The 20610-nt window shown below is 41.9% G+C and overlaps 1 protein-coding gene across 5 annotated transcripts in view; it reads left to right on the top strand.

Moving 5' to 3' along the window:
- The first annotated feature begins 4622 nt into the window (after positions 1-4622).
- The window catches only part of LOC137646085 (uncharacterized), a 175796-nt gene continuing 159808 nt past the window's right edge, over positions 4623-20610 (top strand). The window contains exon 1 of one of the 5 annotated variants that reach the window (XM_068379263.1): positions 4623-4892. The gene's annotated coding sequence lies outside the window, so the exon portion shown is untranslated. The remainder of the gene's footprint in view (positions 4893-20610) is intronic. The other 4 variants (XM_068379265.1, XM_068379264.1, XM_068379267.1 and 1 more) reach the window with 4 other exon arrangements.

Below are 20610 nucleotides of genomic sequence, written 5' to 3'. Positions count from 1 at the left end.
AAAAAAATAATAAAGGTAAAAATAAATATGTTATCATATATTTCCATATTTATTCTAGCGATACAAAACAATAAACACTTAATTTAAACATATCTTAGAAATGACTTAAATAGATAATTGGATTTCTAATTGCATTAAAAAAAAGAAAAAAGGTAAAAATGGTAGACCTCACGCTATAGTAGCACCGTTATTAGGCTATTCATTAACCAGTGTTTTAACTTGAGAGTGAATTGAATTTTACTGTTTTTAAAGGCTTTCTTAAACTTGCCTTTCACTTGAGAGTTATTTAGATTGTTAGATTTTCTACTGTAAAGAATTTTTAACTTCTTAGCAGTTATTACAGGCTATTCATTAGCCAGTCTTTAACTTCAGAGTTAAATGATTTTTCTAAAAGATAGTGGATATTCGATGTGGAAACTCCTTTTATGAGTTTTCTTAAGCTTGTATTTGATTTGAGAGTTAGAATATTAAATTTTCTACTTTAAAGGATGTACGAATGTTTAGCTTTATATCAGTTACATTGTTATGAATGTCAAATTTTAACTATTTTTTTTCTTTTTACTTTTTAGCAGTTATTATTATTCATTTGCCAGTTTTTAACTTCAGAGTTAATTTATTTTTTAAGCCTCCATTTCACTTAGTAGTTACTTAGATTTTAAGAATGCTAAATTTTCTAATGTAAAGAATGTTAAGCATATTGAATATTTTAGCAGTTATTACTACTCATTAGTTAGTCTTTAACTTCAGAGTTAATTGAAGTTACTCAGATTCCTAAGAATGTTAAATTTTCTACTGTAAAGAATGAGAAGAATGTTGAACTTTTTAGCCAGTCTTTAACTTTCGAGGCAGTTATCCTTACTCATTAGAAAGTCTTTAACTTCTGAGTTCATTTATTATCTTTTTTCAAATACAAGAATAATATCTAACGGAAATAATTTTCAGGATTTTCTATTTAAACACATATTTTGTTTATTTAAGAGTTCTTGAAAATCTCTACGGTCATAGTATTACAGAACGTAACGCAAAGTCACCTGAACTGTCTTTATTTTGGGTTCGGAAAAAGTTATCAGAACTGCTCCATTCATCATTTTTTTTATAATGTATCAAAACTTCTAGAAATAAAGATTGTATTACATTAGGGTTTGTTATTTCACCAATGTAAACTATATATATATATATATATATATATATATATATATATATATATATATATATACATATATATATATATATATATATATATATATATGTATATATATATATATATATATATATATATATATGTATGTATATATATATATATATATATATATATATATATGTATATATATACATACATATACATATATATATATATATATATATATATATATATATATATATATATATACGATTTCAATTCATCTTTAAATAAAGCTTCTTAACTCTTAACCCATCCAATCTTTTTGTATCATTAATGGTACAGCATCTATGATCATTAATGAGGTACTGGAGAGCTATTCCGCTAGGTGGCTCTGTGGTGAAGTAAGACATTGATGGCGAATTTGATGCTGAGCTGCTGGGTTAACGTGACTGTCAACGCACTATCAAAGGCTTTTATATACATATTTTTAAGTAATATTGATACTAATGGCAAGCAGAGACAGACTTCACGTGTCGGTACAGGTAAAATTAAGTAATTATGAAAATCGTTTACCATAAAAGACTATTATCACCTATCTATGCAATTTTTAAAATGAACAAACTATTAGTCTATATTGGGTTCTATATATGATTGCTACAAAACTAGTATTTATTGTTGGACGTGTTTGACTGGAACGTTATATCAATATTCTTATATGCTTTCAAAACTATTTAAAGAAATACTAGTGATTATATTGCCTTCGAATATAAAGAAATGATTTCCCATGGATTCCTCACTTAAGACGTCTTCTTTCCGTTATGGATGAAGACCTCGAGACTACAGTACCTAGCTAAATCAAATACCTTTTACACAAGTTTATAAATAAGTCCTTTAAAGCTCTCTAATTAGTTTTGTTTTCGTCACACACACACACACACACACACACACACACATATATATATATATATATATATATATATATATATATATATATATATATATATATATATATATACATATATATATATATATATATATATATATATATATATATATATATATATATATATATATATATTGGGAAATGTAGGAATTATCATTAATATGAATACTTTAACAACCTAAAATTTGCAGATGGCATAGTTCTATTCTATGAATCATAGGAGAAATTGCAAAATATGACTGAAGATTTGAATAGAGAAAACCGAAATGTAGGGCTGAACATGAATATGGGTATAACTAAGATAATGTTCAATAAAATGCAGAGACAGAAATATGGGGTATAAACAATGCTCTAGACTAGAGTCTAGAGATTATAAATGAATATACAACTTAGGACAGCCAGTACGTGTCTCTCCGGGACATCAGACCGAAATTAAGTATATTTTTTTAAAATAAATTGCTCTAACAGCCCTAATTTTTGTCATAGAGAGGTCAGGTTGGTCTCATTCTCTCGGAAAATGCCTGAATTTTCTCAAAAAATTATCCAAAATATGAAAAAAAATATTTATAGCACTTTTTTGCAAGGACGTACCGGTACGTCCATGGGGGTAAAGGGATGAGTTTTGTGAAACGTACCAGTACGTCCTTTGGGGGTAAAAGGGTTAAAAGAAGAATAAGCATGGAAAGGAGAGCTTTTGGTAAATAAAATGAAATTATGAAAAGTAAAATACCACTTTCTCTAAAAAGAAAAGTATTAAATGAGATGGTCCTATCTGTATTAACATATGCATCTGAAGCTTGGGGCCTTACTAAAGCCATAGAACATATGCCAGGTAACTCAAAGATCTATGGAAAGAATGATAATGGGAATAGCACTGATAGAAAAAGGACAACATGGATACGAGAGCAAAGTAAAGTAAAGAATATTCTAACAATATGTAAAAAAAATAATTGGACATGGACAGGACATATAATGAGAATGACAGATAATAGAAGGGCAAGAAGAATAACAGAATGGGTCCCTAAAGATTGCAAAAGAAGCAGGGAAAGGAAGAGAAGACGATTGATTGATGAGCTAAGAAAACTTGCTTGTATAGTGTGGCATAGAAAGACCATAAATAAACACAAGTGGAAAGACATGTGTGAGATATATATCCTGCAGTGGACTAGTTACGGTTGATGATGATGACGTGATGACGATATATATATATATATATATATATATATATATATATATATATATATATATATATATATATATATATATATATATATATATCCTATTGTACACAACCTATCAAAAATAACGACTGAATAATTAGATATGTACACACACTCACGTGCACCCCCTTCTCACCAGGGTATGACTACTCCTCTCCTCCTACCCCAGGGATGGAAAGAGCTAGGCGTGACCAAATATGTATATATATATATATATATATATATATATATATATATATATATATATATATATATATATATATATATATATATATATATATATATATACTAGTGTATGCTATCTGTCAAAATATATATTGTTGTTGTTGTGTCTCTCCACATTTTCCGTTGGTGACGCTAAATAAAAGGATATAAATTACTGAATATTTTATCAAAAACAGTGAAAAGGTTATCAGCCTTAAAAGGCTGGTTGGAGCTTTCCTTTTTCTGCAGTTATTCACTGCTTAGAGTGTTTCCATCCTGCTTAAGCATACTTCATAATTAAGCAGTGGTAAGTTTCCCATAATTTAGAATCAATTTGGTTATAGTTAGAGCTTCGCGTATCAACGCAAGAGCTAAAATAGATATATATTCACTTACAGTTTATCTACAGCAGTAGAGTAATAAATTGTGATGTCATTTTGTTATCAAGTTGACGTTTGAGCTTTTTCATATCTTGTTTTGTTTAAATTCATGATACTTTGGTATTTTACCAAAGTTTAGTAGTTACTTCTTATGTATTGGAAATTTTAGCTTTATCTTTTAGCCATTTTCATTCCCAAAATAGTGGAAATAGTGCCCGTTAACTATTTAAACTATTATTGTATTCACTTTACATGCTGTAAATACACAATTAATAACGGTTTATATCTTTATAATTTCAGATTTATCTATACTGTAACAGTTGCTGTTAAACGAGTTTGCTTAAATTTCCCGCTCCATGTGAGAGCAAAATTGTCGTCTGCTTGCTCATCTGACGTCATATTGACAGATTCTAATAATGACACTGTCTTAAATAAGTTACTAGAATTTATCAGTTATGATTGTTACATAATTACCATTTATAATTGGACGTGTTTGACTGGAACGTTATATTAATATTCTTACATACTTTCAAAACACTTTAAAGAAATGCTATTGATTGCATTGCCTCCAGATTTCTTCTCATAAACATGTTAAAATACAATGACGTGTTATCTAATTCCTCTGCTGAATTTAAATGAAGAAATGATGACTTAATTTATTTTTCTTATCCATTTTAATAAAGGAAACAATATTCCGTTATCTTTGTTTAGACTATACAAGAAAGTATTAAAGTGAAACAATCCTGATACAAACATAAGTTGCTCTGTTCGATCAGAGCAATGTTTTGTTTATGAGATTATCTAAATAGTGTTTACGCAACTGAAAATCTATATTTCGTTAATCTTATCCGTTTAATAATTGAAGTATTTAAATACATTTGAATAATAACCCATTTATGTGAAACATTACCAATTGTAAGATTTTAAAAGACAGACGAAGCCAGAAGTAAACGCATCAGCCGAACATTAGGAACATTGGTCTCCACAAAAGTAATCATCGATATTCCATCTTCTTTTAAATGGTGAGGAAATAATAAGTATTTTCGGTGTTGCTAGCTTATATGCAAAGCCGCTCGTGGCTTTGGGGTATTTAAGAGTCTATTTACCCCTTCAGGATGTGAAAACTGGCTTGATTATATCACCCTGACCATCTTGTTATGTAGGTCAGCTTCGCGGATACCTTCGCGGATATAGGCTTTTAGATTTTATATTTTTATATTTTATATTTTAGAGGAAAATGCTGACGTAGGCGCTTTCCTAGTGTAATTAAAGTACTCTTTACCTGTTTTCTGAGAAATGTATTTTAAGGGTATCTCGTAATGGCTAATGGCTACCGTAGGCTAAATAAAACCATGTTATCCTAGGATAGTTGAGGCTGATGAACCTAATTTCAGTAATTGAAGGACAATATTAAAACTGTTTGAAGGTCAGCATTAGTTAATTTTCTGATTTTTTTATTTATAAAATGTTATGAATTTTTGTATGATAACTAAAACAAAGCAATGGTAATATCTTTGAATGTATTATAGCCTAACCTATGAGTGTATTATAGCCTAATCTATCCTATTTAAAGAGATTGATTAAAACAGCCAAATCTACCATTATTATTATTGGTGTTATTATTATTTTAAGTTTTATTGTGATAATGATTAAGCTATTACTCAACATATTTTTTGTTTACTGGACCCTTTGTATATCAGCGGCCAGTTCCTTATGCGTTCAGTAAAGTTGAACATCAACTAACCTTAACTTTCCCCCCTAACCTAACCTACAAGTAGTGTCCTTACCTACTTACCTAACAGGCGGCTAATGCGCCCCTGCGACTCCCCTTATACTGCCTTACACAAAGTTAGACATAATAATACATACAGGTGGCCGCTATCATACATACACCCCCTTTATTTTTTTTTTAAAGGGCAGATGACAAAATCAGCTAAACTAATGTAGGCAATATTAATTGGCAATGAAGACATTGATTTTATTTTGTTAATGCGAATGAATACTGAGACACTACTGTGCTGTATGAGACCTAGATCTGATGTGCCGCCAGCCTCCCATCTGTGTGCGGGTACCTTTTTTCAGTATGACAAATATTAAACAACTTCTGATTTTGATTTTTTATTGCTGAAAAAAAAAAAAAACTACAAAATTTACAAGAGTATGGCCTAACTCGCTCACTCACCTAGTTCTACAGAGTGGACTACAAATTATTTGATGGAAGAATAAAGCCTCTCTGAGTCTTTGTAGTTCGTTGGGACAGACTGAGTGTAAGATATCAAAAGTTATAACTGAAACCACATTTTCAAGTGGAAACAAACGCAAAAAAACCACCTAACCTAATGTTACCCACCTAACCTATAGTTACCCGCCTAACCTAAGGTTACCTGCCTAATCTAAGATTACCCACCTAACCTAAGGTTACCTGCCTAGTGTAAGTTTACCCCTCCTAACCTAAGGTTACTCGCCTAACCTAAGGTTGCCAGCCTAACCTAAGGTTGCCAGCCTAACCTAAGGTTGCCAGCCTATCCTAAAGTTACCAGCCTAATTTAATGTTATCCACTTAACCTAATGTTACCCACCTAACCTAACCTAGAAGTCATATCCTCTCCTACTTACCTACCTGGGGGCTACCCCCCCTTTTCTACCGTATCCTTAGCTTACCCTAAGACTAAGTCTCAATTCTTTGTTTGTTTCCAAATCGACTTCACTCCTGGCAACGTGACACTAATTCATTATATTTCGTAAACCAAAGATGAACAACATTTTCTCCGTATAGAAAATCAATTGAACGAGTAGTAAGAAAGTTTACGCTTGTCCCGCCGAAGTACATTTGCCCCAAGCGTTTATCCCAGTAACAGCTTGATTCCAGATTGTAGCGTGAATCATTGACGTGCAGCAATAAGCAAAAATTATATATAATTTTAGCAATGTACCAGTGTTGGTAAATATTAATTTCTGAAGAAAGTAGCATGGAAGAGTAGTTGAAGTTGATTATTTAAAAAGTAATTACTATACAGTACATATAGACACTTGAAATCCATACCAATATACTGTATATGTTGATCGATCACCAATACAAATTTGTATAACTAATGGTTGAGTGATGGTATTCTATCATTCTTTTATTTTGAAGTGTTAAATGCAGTAGAATAAATTACTGTAGTATTACAGTATTGCTATTGGAAAAGCAGGATGTTATAAGCCCAAGGGCTCTAACAAAAAAAGAAAATTTCAATTCAGATAGTGTGTCTGAGTATACCCTAAAGCAAGAAAACGCCAACACAAGACGGTGGAGGATCATGGTACAGAGGCTATTGCACTACCCAAGACAAGAGAATAATGGTTTGATTTTGTAGTGTCCTTCTAGAAGAGCTGCATACCATAGCTAAAGAGTCTCTTCTACCTTACCAAGTGGAAAGTACCCACTGAACAATTACAGGGCATCAGTTTTACAGGTACTCCTTAAATGATATAAGTATGAATTAGTTCTATAATTTTTAAGTCTTTTTGTAAGTGTTTTCCACAAGTTCTATATAAGTCCTAGTCACTTATAGCACATGTGCAATTTCTTTCTCTTGGTATTATTTAATGATCCCTTGGTTTTATGCCCTGTGTTTGTCATTTTTTTCTCTGATGAAAATTATGATTTTTCTTATTCTATGGACTGTGAATATTTTTATATTCCTTCCAATTTTTTTTTATTGCCAGATTCAGTAAGACTAGCTGCATTCATTTAACCTAACAAGTGGAAACCAAAAAATAAAAATTGTATATAGAAATTGATATCTTATACAGTAATACTTCAGGACACAAAATTTGTATGTTCCGGAGGGGCTTTCGTAACATGATTTTTTTCGTATAATGAGTCGTATTTTATACGTAAATTACCTAATTCGTTCCGAGCGCTATGAAAACATCACATTAAATCTTATAATAAAGGTTAAACCAGAATGAAATAAAGCCAAGTACATTTGAATCATTCAATATACATAAGCTAACTGTAGATACCTGTAAATAAAGTAGACATTTGAACATAATGCAATAATAAATTAAGAATAATAATACGAAAATGTGGAACCTTACCTTTCCTGGTAGGCGATGTCCAAAAGTGAAAATGGCGGCAAAAAACATTAACAAATGGAAGAAAACAGTAACACTTAACTTTAAGAAACACTTAAAATTAATTTATTTTTTTTTTTGCTTTTTACAAATTTTTTATTATTTTTTCACTTCACATATTGCACTTGCTGAATTTCATCAATTTCATGTCCACTTTCACTTCTCCATTTTTGGATCACTTTGACCTTCACCTTGGCGTACTAATGGTCACTTTGAAAAATAACGATCCAAGGAAACTTGTTTCTGCCTACTTTTTAGAATGTTCCTGAAATGACTAAGGCAAAAGTCATTAAACTGTGCAAGAAAACGGCATGTGTGAACCATTTCAGGGTGTTTCTTTTCAATGAAATGTGCCAGTTTATGATATGAAGATAGCATCTCCTTAATTTCTGCCATTTTCTTAGTTGTATCTCTGTCCTCCTCCTCCTCGCCACCAGAGAAATGTTTCTGAACGATGCTTAGTTGCATGGCCTCTAACTCCTTCAGGTCGTCTGTCGTAGGCTCCTCTTGGTGCTCTCGTGAAGCTTTTTAATGTTGTCCTCATCAACGACCAGCCCTATGGACCCCCCCGAGTAAAACTCAAGAGCCGAGATATAAAGCCGATCATATTTCTTAGTGTGCTTTTGTTTCGGCTAGTAAAAGGAAATCAAGAATCAGGATTAGAAGATGACCGAGGATATTCTATTGAATTCTTGGTCCCTCTGAAAGACTCGGTTTACAAACTCCTGAAGCTAAAGCTATTGAGAATGTAGCTTTTTGTAAAGGGTCTCAGGAGATATGTGGGAGTGTATTGAATCCAGCCAATAATTCAAGAACCTTACCAGAGACCAAGAAACCTCATGAATGGTTGGAGATAGTCTAGCTAAGTGAAAGGTTGGGTGATCTTATGATACATGTATGAGATGTGGTCCATGTCAAAGGCATGCTTGAGAGGTTCTGTTAAAGCTGATTTGTTCCGTAACTGGAATACAAATCTACGGTATTTATTAGGCGAAGCTGAAAGGACGAGCTGTTAAGATTTAGTGAGGTCAACTATGTGATAGTGGTATAAGTGTAATGAATGTTGCGAGTGGACTGCCTTCCATTGAGAAAGATTTGGACGTCGGCGGAAGAAAAAGTCTAAGCGGGATTCTTCTCCTTCGAAAGTTTCTTCGAAACAGAAAAAACCCAAGGCTCCCCGACCTTCCTCTGAAGCTCCTGCTCGTTTGGTCTCTTCAGAGAGACCGTCGAGTAGTGGCGCAGGCCTTTTAACTCCTGGTCAACCCCGGTCCTCGAGAGACGGTGTCGCTTCCCCCTAGTGAAGCGGCCTCGCCTCTCCCCCCGTGGGAGTCCTTGACTTTCTCCCTTTGTACAGGTGTGGTCATCCTTGGGGTTACCGGGTCCACCCTCCAAGGATGCCTTGCTGCAACTTCTCCGTGGTGCTAGTGTGCAGCCCTCGTCGACTTCGGAAGTGGATCCTCTGGCTTGTGTCGATGTAGTTGTGTCAGAGGCGCCGTCTGCTGCCCATCCTGCCGACGCTTCTGCCCCTTTGGACTCTTCCGCCATTTTTGTAAACTGCGCTTCCCCCCTCCTGTCAAACATCCTACGAGGGTTAAGTAGTCTTTCGTCTGTATCTCCTGCGAATGTTTCTCACCCTTGGGGGAGTTCACTCATAGGGACTCCTCTTTGGAGGACTGCTGCTGCTAAAGGTCAGCTTGCTTATCCACCGGCGCCCAGAGGGCGTCATCGTTCCCGTAGGGCTCGCCATCCTCTTCGCCTTAGACATGCGCCTTCTCCGTCAGTGAAAAGGCACCTCTTTGGCTCTTCAGCTTTGTCTACGCAGCCTTCCTCCGCAGAGGAGCCTTCTTGTTTGTCGACTTCTGGGTCTCGACCTTCGCCTGCTTCTAGGCCTTCTTATGACGATGCTGCGGCTAGTACTTGAACTTCACCCTTGGACACTCCTGTGGATCGCATGCGATCCCCTATGGTGGATGCTCGCCCTTCCAAAGGGCACACCCCTGTTCCAGCTCTTTCTACGTGCTGATCTTCTGCGCGTCAGCGCCTCAGCGTTTGCCAGCTTACTAGTGTGTCAACGCTTGCCAGTACACCAGCTCTCTCTCCAGCACGTCAGCGCTCTCCAGCTCACCAGTGCTCTCCTGCGTGCCAGCGCTCTATAGCTCGCCAGAACTCTCCTGTGCGTCAGCGCTCTACGGGTCGCCAGCGCGCTCCGGTTTGCCAACGTGCCAGCGCTCGCCGTCACACAAGCAGGTTTCTCACCAAGCAGAAGACGACTCTCTGACTTCTAGGAAGTCGTGCCATCAAGAGGACAGGAACGAACGAAAAGGTAGGTGTTCCAACAGGTCTTCGTTGTCCCATTCCCCTCCCCAAAAGAGACTCCTTAAAGGAAATCTTCGGTCCCCTTCCTTTCAGGGTACTTCTCTGACAGTGCCAGTGTCAGCAAGCAGCCCTGGTTCAGTGCCATGGTCAGAGCAGTTGTGCAAGCCTTTGGGCCTTCTTTTTCTTCACGCTCTTCATATTCCTCTACAGCCCCTCAATATCCATTGGCACCTGCAGAGTCCTGGCAAAGAACCTCGGCTGCTTTACCCCTAAAGAGGAAAAGAGGAGTCTCCGATGCTATACTGTAACATCTTGAGTGAAGCTGACCCCTGTGAGACCTTTGAGGCCGATCCTTCCTGGCTCTCCTCCCAGACGCTCTCCCACCTCTGCCGAGGGAGCATTGCAAGGGGCTGATGTTCTCCCTTCCACCTTCAGAGAAGGACTCCCTTTATGCGGAGAGCTCTTCACCTCTGTTAGAGTTCTACTTCCTTCCCCATAAGAAATTGAAGGGCTCCAAGACACTTCTAAAGTCCTCTACGAGGACTTCCAGGTCAACAGGAAGGCCTATAGGATCCGTCGGCCACGACCCACCCCGAGATGAGCGCACAGGGGTGGAGGAAGGAGACTTCATTGCCAGTTCCACTTCAGAAGGGGAGTAGAAAGAGTCAGAGCTTGCCTTCTAGCAAGTTCTATATCTTATCAAGGTACTCAATGGGTTTGCAGACCCAGAGATACACCCATGAGAGGGCAAAGATACGGTCTTAGATCGTGTCTTTGGCACCCAGAAGCCCTTAAAGGCCAGTGCAGCCTTGCCCTGGTCTCAAGGGCTGAAGAGTGCCTGGGCTAAAATCGCCCAACAGCTCTCTGACTTCTTCTCCTCTCATTGGTCAGGCTCTTTGGCCAAGTTCCTCCCACCTCCACATGTCCAGCAGAGGAGATACTATGAGGCCTTGGACGAGCTTCGTCCAGCTCTTCCACTCCACCATTCTTTGGAAGAGCTAACCAAGGGGGTCTCTCTAGAGAGGCTCTCCAACCGTCAGGTCTCTTTCTCGGCAGCAGAGATCTTCAACCAGGAGAAAGTCATGAAGTATGCCATGTAGGCTACTTCGTGGCTTGATCTTTGGTTGGGCACCCTAGGAATCCTGGTACGGACCGAGGATTTTTCCAAAGAAAGTACCAGGAAGGCTGTGGAAACCTTTCTCTTCTCAGGCACTCGCACCATCGAGTTTCTTGCCCACCAAGTCTCAAACTTATGGGCAAGCTCCATCTTGAAACGATGGGATGCAGTGTCTGAGAGATTCCATCAGCAGATCCTGAATGCCGAGATGGCTAGGCTCAGGAATTCGTCTCTAGAGGGATCCTTTCTATTCGAGCCTAAAGATATGGAACATGCTGCACAGAGACAGAGGAAGTCTCACCAGGATCCCTCCTCCATAGGGCCTTGACATCCAGGCCCTACAAACCACCACCACCTCTGCAGTCCAACCCAGCCAAGACCTCGACAAGCAAGAGGACAGCAAAGCCGGTGGTGTCTAAGAAGCCCGTTCTGACCAAGGACAGGAAAGGCACAAAGTCCTCCAGGGGAGGAAAACATCCTAGAGGGAGCGGCCGTGGCTGTAAACGTTAGGATAGGCACTCCCCCCCGCTTGTCCACCAGTGGGGGATGCGTGCAAAGTTGCTGGTACCGGTATAAGCAACTCTGGGCCGAACCCTGGACAGTCTCCGTGATTTGTTCCGGGTATCGCGTTCAGTTCACGTCATCTCTCCCTCCTCTGATCAGGAATCCAGTGTTGATAGACTGCTTTGCGATGGGATCAGCAAAGGGGCTAGCCCTCTGGGCAGAAGTCCAGACCATGTTGAAGAAGGGCGCTCACCAGGAGGTCCTCGACGAGTCTCCAGGCTTCTTCAGTCGACTCTTTCTTGTGAAAAAGGAGTCTGGAGGCTGGAGACCAATCATCAACCTCTCAGTTCTGAACAAGTTTGTCAAACGAACTCCGTTCAGCATGGAGATTGCAGACATGGTAAGACAAGCGGTAAGACCACAGGACTTCATGTGCACACTGAACCTAAAGGATGTGTAATTCCAGATCCCAATCCATCCGTCTTCAAGGAAGTACTTAAGATTCAGCCTAGACAACAGGAAATACCAGTTAAAGGTACTGTGCTTTGGTCTTTCCACAGTACCCCTAGTCTTTATCAGAGTGTTTTCCCTAGTGTCATCTTGGGCACACAGGATCAGCATCCGTCTCCTCTGTTATCTGGACGACTGGCTAATCCTAGCAGACTCAGTGTCTACCCTTCTTCAACACCGAGACAAACTTCAGAGGCTTTGCCAAGATCTGGGGATCATGGTAAACCTCGAGAAGTCCTCCCTGCTTCCCATGCAAAGACTGGTATACTTAGGCATGATAATAGACACCAATTTCCACAAAGCTTTCACATCAGCTGACAGGATAATGAGGCTAAGAAAGGTCGCAAGACCCTTTCTCGGATGAGAACTCCCAACTCAGACGTGGCTACTTCTCGGGCACCCATCATTTCTTGCCCGTCTAGTTCCCAACGGTCGCCAAAGGATTCAATCTCTTCAGTGATGACTCAAGTCCAGGTTGAATCAAGCCTTTGACTTCTAGGACACCTTGATCCCCATGGAACTAGCAAAACAGACGGACCCTGAATGGTGGGTGTCAGATGAGAATCTGCAAAAGGGCGTAGATCTTCTCGACCTCCCCCAAGATTTGATGCTGTACCACATGATCTCAGGCCTCTGGTCAGAATCAGAAGAGTACCTCCACATAAATCTCCTAGAGATGAAGGCAGTTTCCTGGCGGGCTACTCAGTGATGGTGATGAGCGACAACACCACATTAGTGGCTTATGTCAGCAAACAAGGAGGTACTTTTTTGCACCCCTATCCCATCTAGCAGTAGAAATACTCAGATGTGCTGAGATTCACTCGATACCACTATCGGCATGCTTCATCCCAAGCAAGAGGAATGTACTCGCCGACAACCTGAGCAGAGCATCTCAGATAGTGAGTACCGAGTGGTCTTTGGATCATCTAGTAGCCAACAAAGTCCTGACTTTGTGGTGTTCTTCGACTGTGGATCTTTTTGCAACGGCCCTGAACATCAGGCTCCAGTTGTACTGCTCCCCAGTCCCAGACCCCAGAGCTCTCTGGCAAGATGCATTCCAACAAAGATGGGACATTATCGACGTCTACGCCTTTTCCCCATTCGGTCTGATGAGGATGGTACTCAAGAAGCCCAGAACATCGTTCAACCTCTCAATGACTCTCAGAACTCCCTCCACGACATGAACTACTCAGATAACCACATACCATTATCTTCCACAAAGCCGAAGCTTCGCTACGACTTCACGCTTGGAGACTATCCAGCATCTCCTTACTCAGAGTTTTTGCAACAGGTTTCGAACAGGATGTCTGGATACCTGTGGAAATCATCAGCAACAGTCTACCAGACAAAGTGGAACGTTTTCTGTAGTTGGAAGGGGTATCTCTCCGCTTGATACCACTATCCTAGCAATAGCGGAGTTTCTCGTGCAATTGTGTGAGGAAATGCGCCTTTCGGTCTCGGCGGTAAAAGGCTATCGCTCAGCCTTAAGCCTCGCCCTTAGACTGAATGAAATGGACATTTCTTCATCGCTGGAACTTGATTTACTCATATGGAGTTACGAACTTAACTGTCCTCAGTTGGAAGTGAGACGGTGGTCCTGCTAGCTTTGGCTTCGACTAAACGAGTCGGTGAACTTCATGGTCTCTCATACGACATCGCCCATTCAAGGGGATGGGAAGAGGTAATGTTCTGCTTCGTCCCTGAGTTTGTTGCGAAGACTCAGAATCTGGGAGTGGCGGATCCCTCATTTGACTCCTTACGGATTTCTAGTCTCCGCTCTGTAACAGATGACCCTGATCATCTCTTATTCTGTCCAGTGAGGAGTTTGAGGCTTTACCTCAAGAGAACAGCTGCAGCCTGACCCCATGTGCCTTCTCTTTTCGTCAACACAGGGAGGAACAAGAGTACAGTCACCAAGAATACCATCTGTGCTTGGATTCATAGGGTCATAGACCATGCCCTGAATCCAGACCCTCCTCCTTCACGTCGCCCCAGAACCCACGATGTCAGGGGCGTAGCTACGTCCCTGGCCTTCAAAACAAACTTCTCAGTGACGCAGGTTCTACAGGCTGGTGTGTGGAAACGTCAAAATATGTTCACAGCCCACTACCTGCAAGACGTGACCCACAGGAGGCTCGATACGTTCTCTATCGGCCCTGTAGTGGCTGCACAACAGCTGGTATAATACCTCAAACTCTTTATTTGATAAGTAGCAGAAAGTTGAGGGCACTGTTACCTGGTTTTAGTCTGTGTGAATATTAAGGTTTGACTGGCTCTTATTCTCTTCTTAATCCTCCCCTCTCTTGGGGAAAGCAGCAACCTGGGTTCTCTGGACAAGCTGACATCAAACCACTGCAAGTAAACCATTCTTCCTTGAGTACCTAGTTTTAAGTTAATACTGTTGCATCCCATACCCTGGCGAGGTGGTATTGGGAAAGTCTTGGTTACAACAGTTTTTTCCTACAGAAGACTCAGAATAACTTTTAGCTTGACAGTCACACTGCAAATATCTCAACACACAGCTTGCGTAGGCCGCGTACCTTATGTAGCAAGGTTTAGCGAGGTGTAGGGACTTTATTTTTTGTACATACCCATTTAAAATAAGGAGCCCGTGGGTAGCCAAAAAGCCAGTTTGGCAGGAACATCCACCCTCCGAATGGGTGAGTCACCCCTAATAAATTGCATAGGTTTGCGTTCCAGTTACGGAACAAATAACAAATTCGGAGATGATTTGTATTTTTCCTAACAATACAAACCTTTAGCTATTTATACAAACTTACCCGCCAACCCTATCCCCCTTGAAGTCCTACCTCCAAGCAAAGTGGGCTCAATCACAAGTGTGTGAGTGGGAGGAGTAGTGAACTACCTCCCCCCACTAGCTAGTGGGATTAGATAGTTAACTCACGCTAAATTTTAATGGCTCGCCCTTTCAGCTCCGCCGAAAGTAATACCCCTAATAAATAGCTAAAGGTTTGTGTCTGGAAAAATACAAATTATCTCTGAATTTGTCATGTTTTTCCTCTCTGAGCCTCTATTCTATGTAATTTTTAGTGGAATTTTAGTTTACCTCCTAGAAGAAAAGCTCTGCTCAGGATCATTGATGAAAGACTGTTGTTCAGCCTTCAGCCAGGTGTTTAGGCTGAAAGAAATTGGTACTTCTTCCTTGGCGGAACTTGCTATGCTCATACAGAGTTTTGAGAAGTTCTGCCCTCTGATAGAGGTGCAACCACCGCCCTGGGACATTATCAAGGTCTTGTGGTCCCTTAAAAGAGAACCTTATGAACCATGGAGACTTGCCTTGGATAGGTACTTTACCATACAAAACAGTTTTCTTGCTTATCTGAGCCTCCTCCAAACAGGTTAGCAAGCTTCCTGGTCACCTTCAGCGTAGCTCATACCGAGTACAGAAGAGAAGTTTCATTTGCCTTCGTCCCAGAGGTTGAAGCTAAAACCCAGAAAGAATCCTTTAGTTCCCGGTTTCAGGTTTCCTTCGCTTCAGGTCGAGAGCCTCAGAATAGTAACTGTCGATCCTGATCCGCTGGTCTTGCGTCCTGTGAGGGCGCTGAGGCGCTACCTAAGACATACACAGATAACTTGATTGCACCTGCAGCTCCTCTTCGTCAGCATGGGAAGAGTCAAGAAGATGGTGACTAAATACAATCTCCTCTTGGCTAAGTGAATTTATTGATCATACTCATTCACCACCCTTGCCTCCTGCCCCAAGGAAGAACTCAGGCTGGAACTCGTGATGTCAGAGGAGTCGGCACGACCTTGGCATTCCTTAAGAATCTCTGTGGCGCAGGTACTCCATGCAGGTGTATGGGAATGACAGACCACGTTTAATGCCCATTACTTGCTGAAATCAATCCACAGTTCCCTAGGCACCTTTGCGCTAGGATGATCTGCAGCAGGGCTGCCGAAACGTGGAAATTACGTCATCGATACGGCTAATCTGCTCCACATCTTGATCATGTGTGGAATGTGGAATCCGAGTGCTGATAAATTCCACACTTTGTTAAGAGATGATGTATGTTGATTAAAATGTAATAAAAAGTAATAGATAATTAATATGAGTGTTTTATTATTTATTTTCCCCGTGATATCTATATAAAAATTACAATTTTTAAATATTAAACTTAGCCGGTGAATATATAATAGCTGACGTCTCGGACGGCTCGACAGAAACACAAAAACTCGCGAGCGATCGCCATGAAGGTTGCGGGTGTGCCCACCAGCGCCGACTATCGGCCAGATACCGCATATACTTGTAAACAGCTCCAGTTCTTCTCTGTCGGTCTTGTCGACAAGTTGATTCCGCTCGCTGTTGACCTGGAGTTTTCGTCATTTTTGGTGAAGTACTTCTTTTTGGTTGTTTTGAGCTTTCGCAGTGACAGGTGTTTTTCTCTTCAATTAAAACTCTTGAACCCTTTTTTGGCTAGTGTTTATTGTTGATGACTTTGGATTTGTTTTGGATTTTCTTTGACTGTTCAATATGGCTGACCCTTCTCCTATCCCTGGACCTAAATTTCGCAAATGTAATGCTAGGGATTGTAACAAACGTCTTCCCAAGGCCTCTCTCGACCCACATACCGTGTGTTCTAATTGCCGGGGTAAAACCTGCCAATTAGGAGATCGGTGTGATGAGTGCGTGGTCTTGTCGGAATTCGACTGGCTAGAGTTTGATAAATATTCTCGTAAGCTGGAGAGAGATAGGGTGAGGAGAAGCTCCTCTAGGTCGTTGGAATTTTCCTCCTCCCATGGCCCTGAACCTAATCCTTCCCCTGTAGTAGTTGTTCCTGAACCCTCTACTAGCACTCATGAACCATCCATGCGGGATATGTTGCTTGCCATTCAAGCTTTGGGCGAGAGAGTTGAGTCCTTAGCATCGGACCGTAATCAACTCATGTCGGATGTGAATTTATTGAAGTGTCAGAGTGCCAAATCAGGAAATCGTGGGGATAAAGTGATAAGTGCGCAAAATGTTTTTAGTGTTGCGACCGAGGGTTCGTCTGTTCGTGCTTGTCGTTCCCCTAGTCCGAGACCTCTTTCAGGCTCCCCTGCACCAGGGAGAAGTAATGTCGTAGGACTTAAGGGGACGAGAGGGTTTAACCAACGTACAGACGTTCCCTCTTTGGTATCGGGCGTGTCTCGTCAAGATCGCCCCTACCATAAGACGAGCGAGGCTGTTTTCTCCTCGTCATCCGAAGGCTTCTCGCAAAAGAAACCTTGGCGCAAGGTTTCTAGGCCCTTGAAGCGGAAGTGAGTCCCTTCAGGACAGGTCCAGCGTCCTGGCTGTAGCCATTGGGACAGCTCTGACCCTTTGCAGTCGTCGGAAGACTGTTTGCCTATTAAACGTAAGTGTAACACGGGCTCCGAGAGTCTCAGTAAAGGCAATGTTTTGCCGACACAGACGTTACCATCGTCTCGGCCCGTCCCGACTCCCGTTAATCCTAAATGGGTTGTCCTGCAGGATATGCAGACTAAGCTTGCCTCCCTTATGGAGGAGTATACCGTTGAGCAGGTTCACGCTGATCGAGACTCTGGCCGTCAGCCGCCCAAACGAGCTTTTACTCGTCCTTTTGACGTTATGAAACGTGATGTCGGTAGTTTGTCACGTCAGTCACGTGACTTGGATCCTCACTCGCTGCAGTCCCGTGTTGACTTTCAGCCGCTGCCGCAGCCTCGTGTTGACGTTCAGCCGCTGCCGCAGTCTCGTGTTGACGTTCAGGACGTTCGCCAACCAGCTCAGTTGCCTCGTTTTGACGTTGAGCATCAAGCACCGCAGTCAAGGGTTGTTTTGACTGCTCAGTCTAGGCAGTCAAGGCAGTCTCGACTTGACGTCGAGCGTCCATCAACTCCTGTTGTTGTTGCTGGTCAGTCCTTTCAGCAGCGACATGACGTCGCTTCCTTGACTGCTACTGCTGCTCCTTTGCTTGTGGACTTTGCCTGTCAAGCATTGCCACCGCGGCAGGTCTCTCCTTTTCTTGAGACTCGACAATTGTCGGACGAGGTTCCTTCAGATGAGGATGTTGCTGATCCTCCGCCTACTGATATTCCTTTGGGTGTTTTATCAGACGGAGAAGAGCCTAAAGCTGCTCAACCCTCTATGGACTTTAAGAAAATCATGATGATTTTTAAGGATCTTTTCCGAGACCATTTTGTAAATTCTGCTCCTCGTTCGCCTCCGTCAGAGTTTGCGCTAGGCCTAGCTACTTCGAAGCCTTCTTTTACTAAGCTAGTGCTCTCTCGCTCTTCTAAGAGGGCTTTACGTTTGCTAGGACTGGTTGATTACCAGGAGGAGTTTGGGGAAGACGGCCTTTGCTTTCCCTCCTTTTAAACTAGCTTCTAGAGCGAGCGTCTGGTATGACACGGGAGAAGTTCTCCCTGCCTCTGCCCAGGGAGACTTCTCAAGCCTCGTAGACTCTCCCCGTCGCCTGGCCATGAGACGCTCTAAAGTTTGTTGGTCCTCCTCGGACCTTGACCATCTCCTTAAAGGGGTTTACAGGGCCTTCGAAGTTTTTAACTTCTTAGATTGGTCTCTAGGAGCATTAAGCAGGAAGATCTCGTCGGCCGACCAGGATGTTTCCGTGCTTATTATGTCTTGCATGGACAAAGCCATCCGTGATGGCTCCAATGAGCTCGCCGCTACCTTTACGGCTGGAGTCCTGAAGAAGAGGGAGACTCTTTGCTCGTTCCTTTCGGCAGGAGTGACTCCCTGTCAAAGGTCGGAGCTTCTCTTTGCCCCCTTATCAGCTGCCTTGTTTCCTCAACAGGTGATCAAGGACATTGTGGCTTTGCTGGTGCAGAAGGATACACACGACCTGATGGCGACTTCTGCTCGCAAGGGTGCTCCTTCATAGTCTTATGTCATGAGACCCAAGATCGATACCCCAGCGACTAGGTTTATCACGCCCTTTCGTGGCAGAGCCCCCAGCAGGGGAGGCGCTCGTGCCGACGGTAAAAGAGGCAAGAGGAGAGGATCCAAGTCCTCCCGTGGCAGAGTCTGACTGCCCATGTCCTCAGACAGCGGTAGGGGCCAGACTGAACAGCTTCTGGCAGGCCTGGGAGAAGAGGGGTGCAGACCAGGAGTCTGTGTTGTTGCTCAAGGAGGGGTACAAAATACCTTTTGTACGCAGACCTCCTCTAGTAACAGTTCCTTTAGACCTCTCTCCCAGGTATCGAGAGGAGTCAAGGAGACAAGCTCTACATCCGCAGGTTTCTCTGTTGCTAGAGAAGGGAGCGGTGGTGAAAGTCTTGGACCTTCAATCACCGGGATTTTACAACCGTCTCTTCCTAGTCCCAAAGCATACGGGAGGTTGGAGGCCAGTGCTGGACGTCAGTGCGCTCAACGTTTTTGTTATAAAAACAAAATTTACGATGGAGACCACGAAGTCCGTCCTAGCAGCGGTCAGAGAGGGAGACTGGATGGTCTCTCTCGACCTGCAGGATGCGTACTTCCACATTCCTATACACCCAGATTCTCAACCGTATCTGAGGTTTGTTTACAGGAATGTGGTGTACCAGTTCCGAGCACTGTGCTTCGGCCTCAGCCCTGCTCCTCTCGTGTATACGAGGCTCATGAGGAATGTGGCAAAATTCCTTCATTTATCGGGAATTCGAGCCTCCCTGTACCTGGACGACTGGCTTCTCAGAGCATCGTCCCGTCATCGCTGTCTGCAGGACCTTCAATGGACGTTGGGTCTGGCAAAGGAGTTGGGACTGTTGGTGAACTTAGAAAAGTCTCAACTGAATCCCTCCCAGACGATTCTCTATTTGGGGATGGAGATTCGCAGACTAGTTTTTCGGGCTTTTCCGTCTGCCACCAGGATAGAGCAAGCCCTGCTCAAAGTCCGCCTCATGCTGAAAAAAGACCGTTGCTCAGTAAGAAGTTGGATGAGCCTCTTAGGGACTCTGTCATCCCTGGAGCAATTTATCTCACTAGGGAGACTTCACCTTTGCCCTCTCCAGTTCCATCTAGACTTCCATTGGAACAAGAGCAAGACTTTGGAAGCTGTGTCAATCCCGATCTCCGAGCCAGTAAAAACGTGCCTGAACTGGTGGGACAGCAACATAAGTCTGCGAGAGGGTCTGTCCCTGGCGGTCAAGAACCCAAACCACGTGTTGTTCTCAGACGCGTCGGATTTGGGTTGGGGAGCGACTCTGGACGGTCTGGA

This window comes from Palaemon carinicauda, chromosome 8, assembly GCF_036898095.1.
Source record: "Palaemon carinicauda isolate YSFRI2023 chromosome 8, ASM3689809v2, whole genome shotgun sequence".
Taxonomy (NCBI): domain Eukaryota; kingdom Metazoa; phylum Arthropoda; class Malacostraca; order Decapoda; family Palaemonidae; genus Palaemon; species Palaemon carinicauda.
Note: the sequence above shows the minus strand (reverse complement) of the source record. Positions and strands in the feature narration are given on the sequence as shown.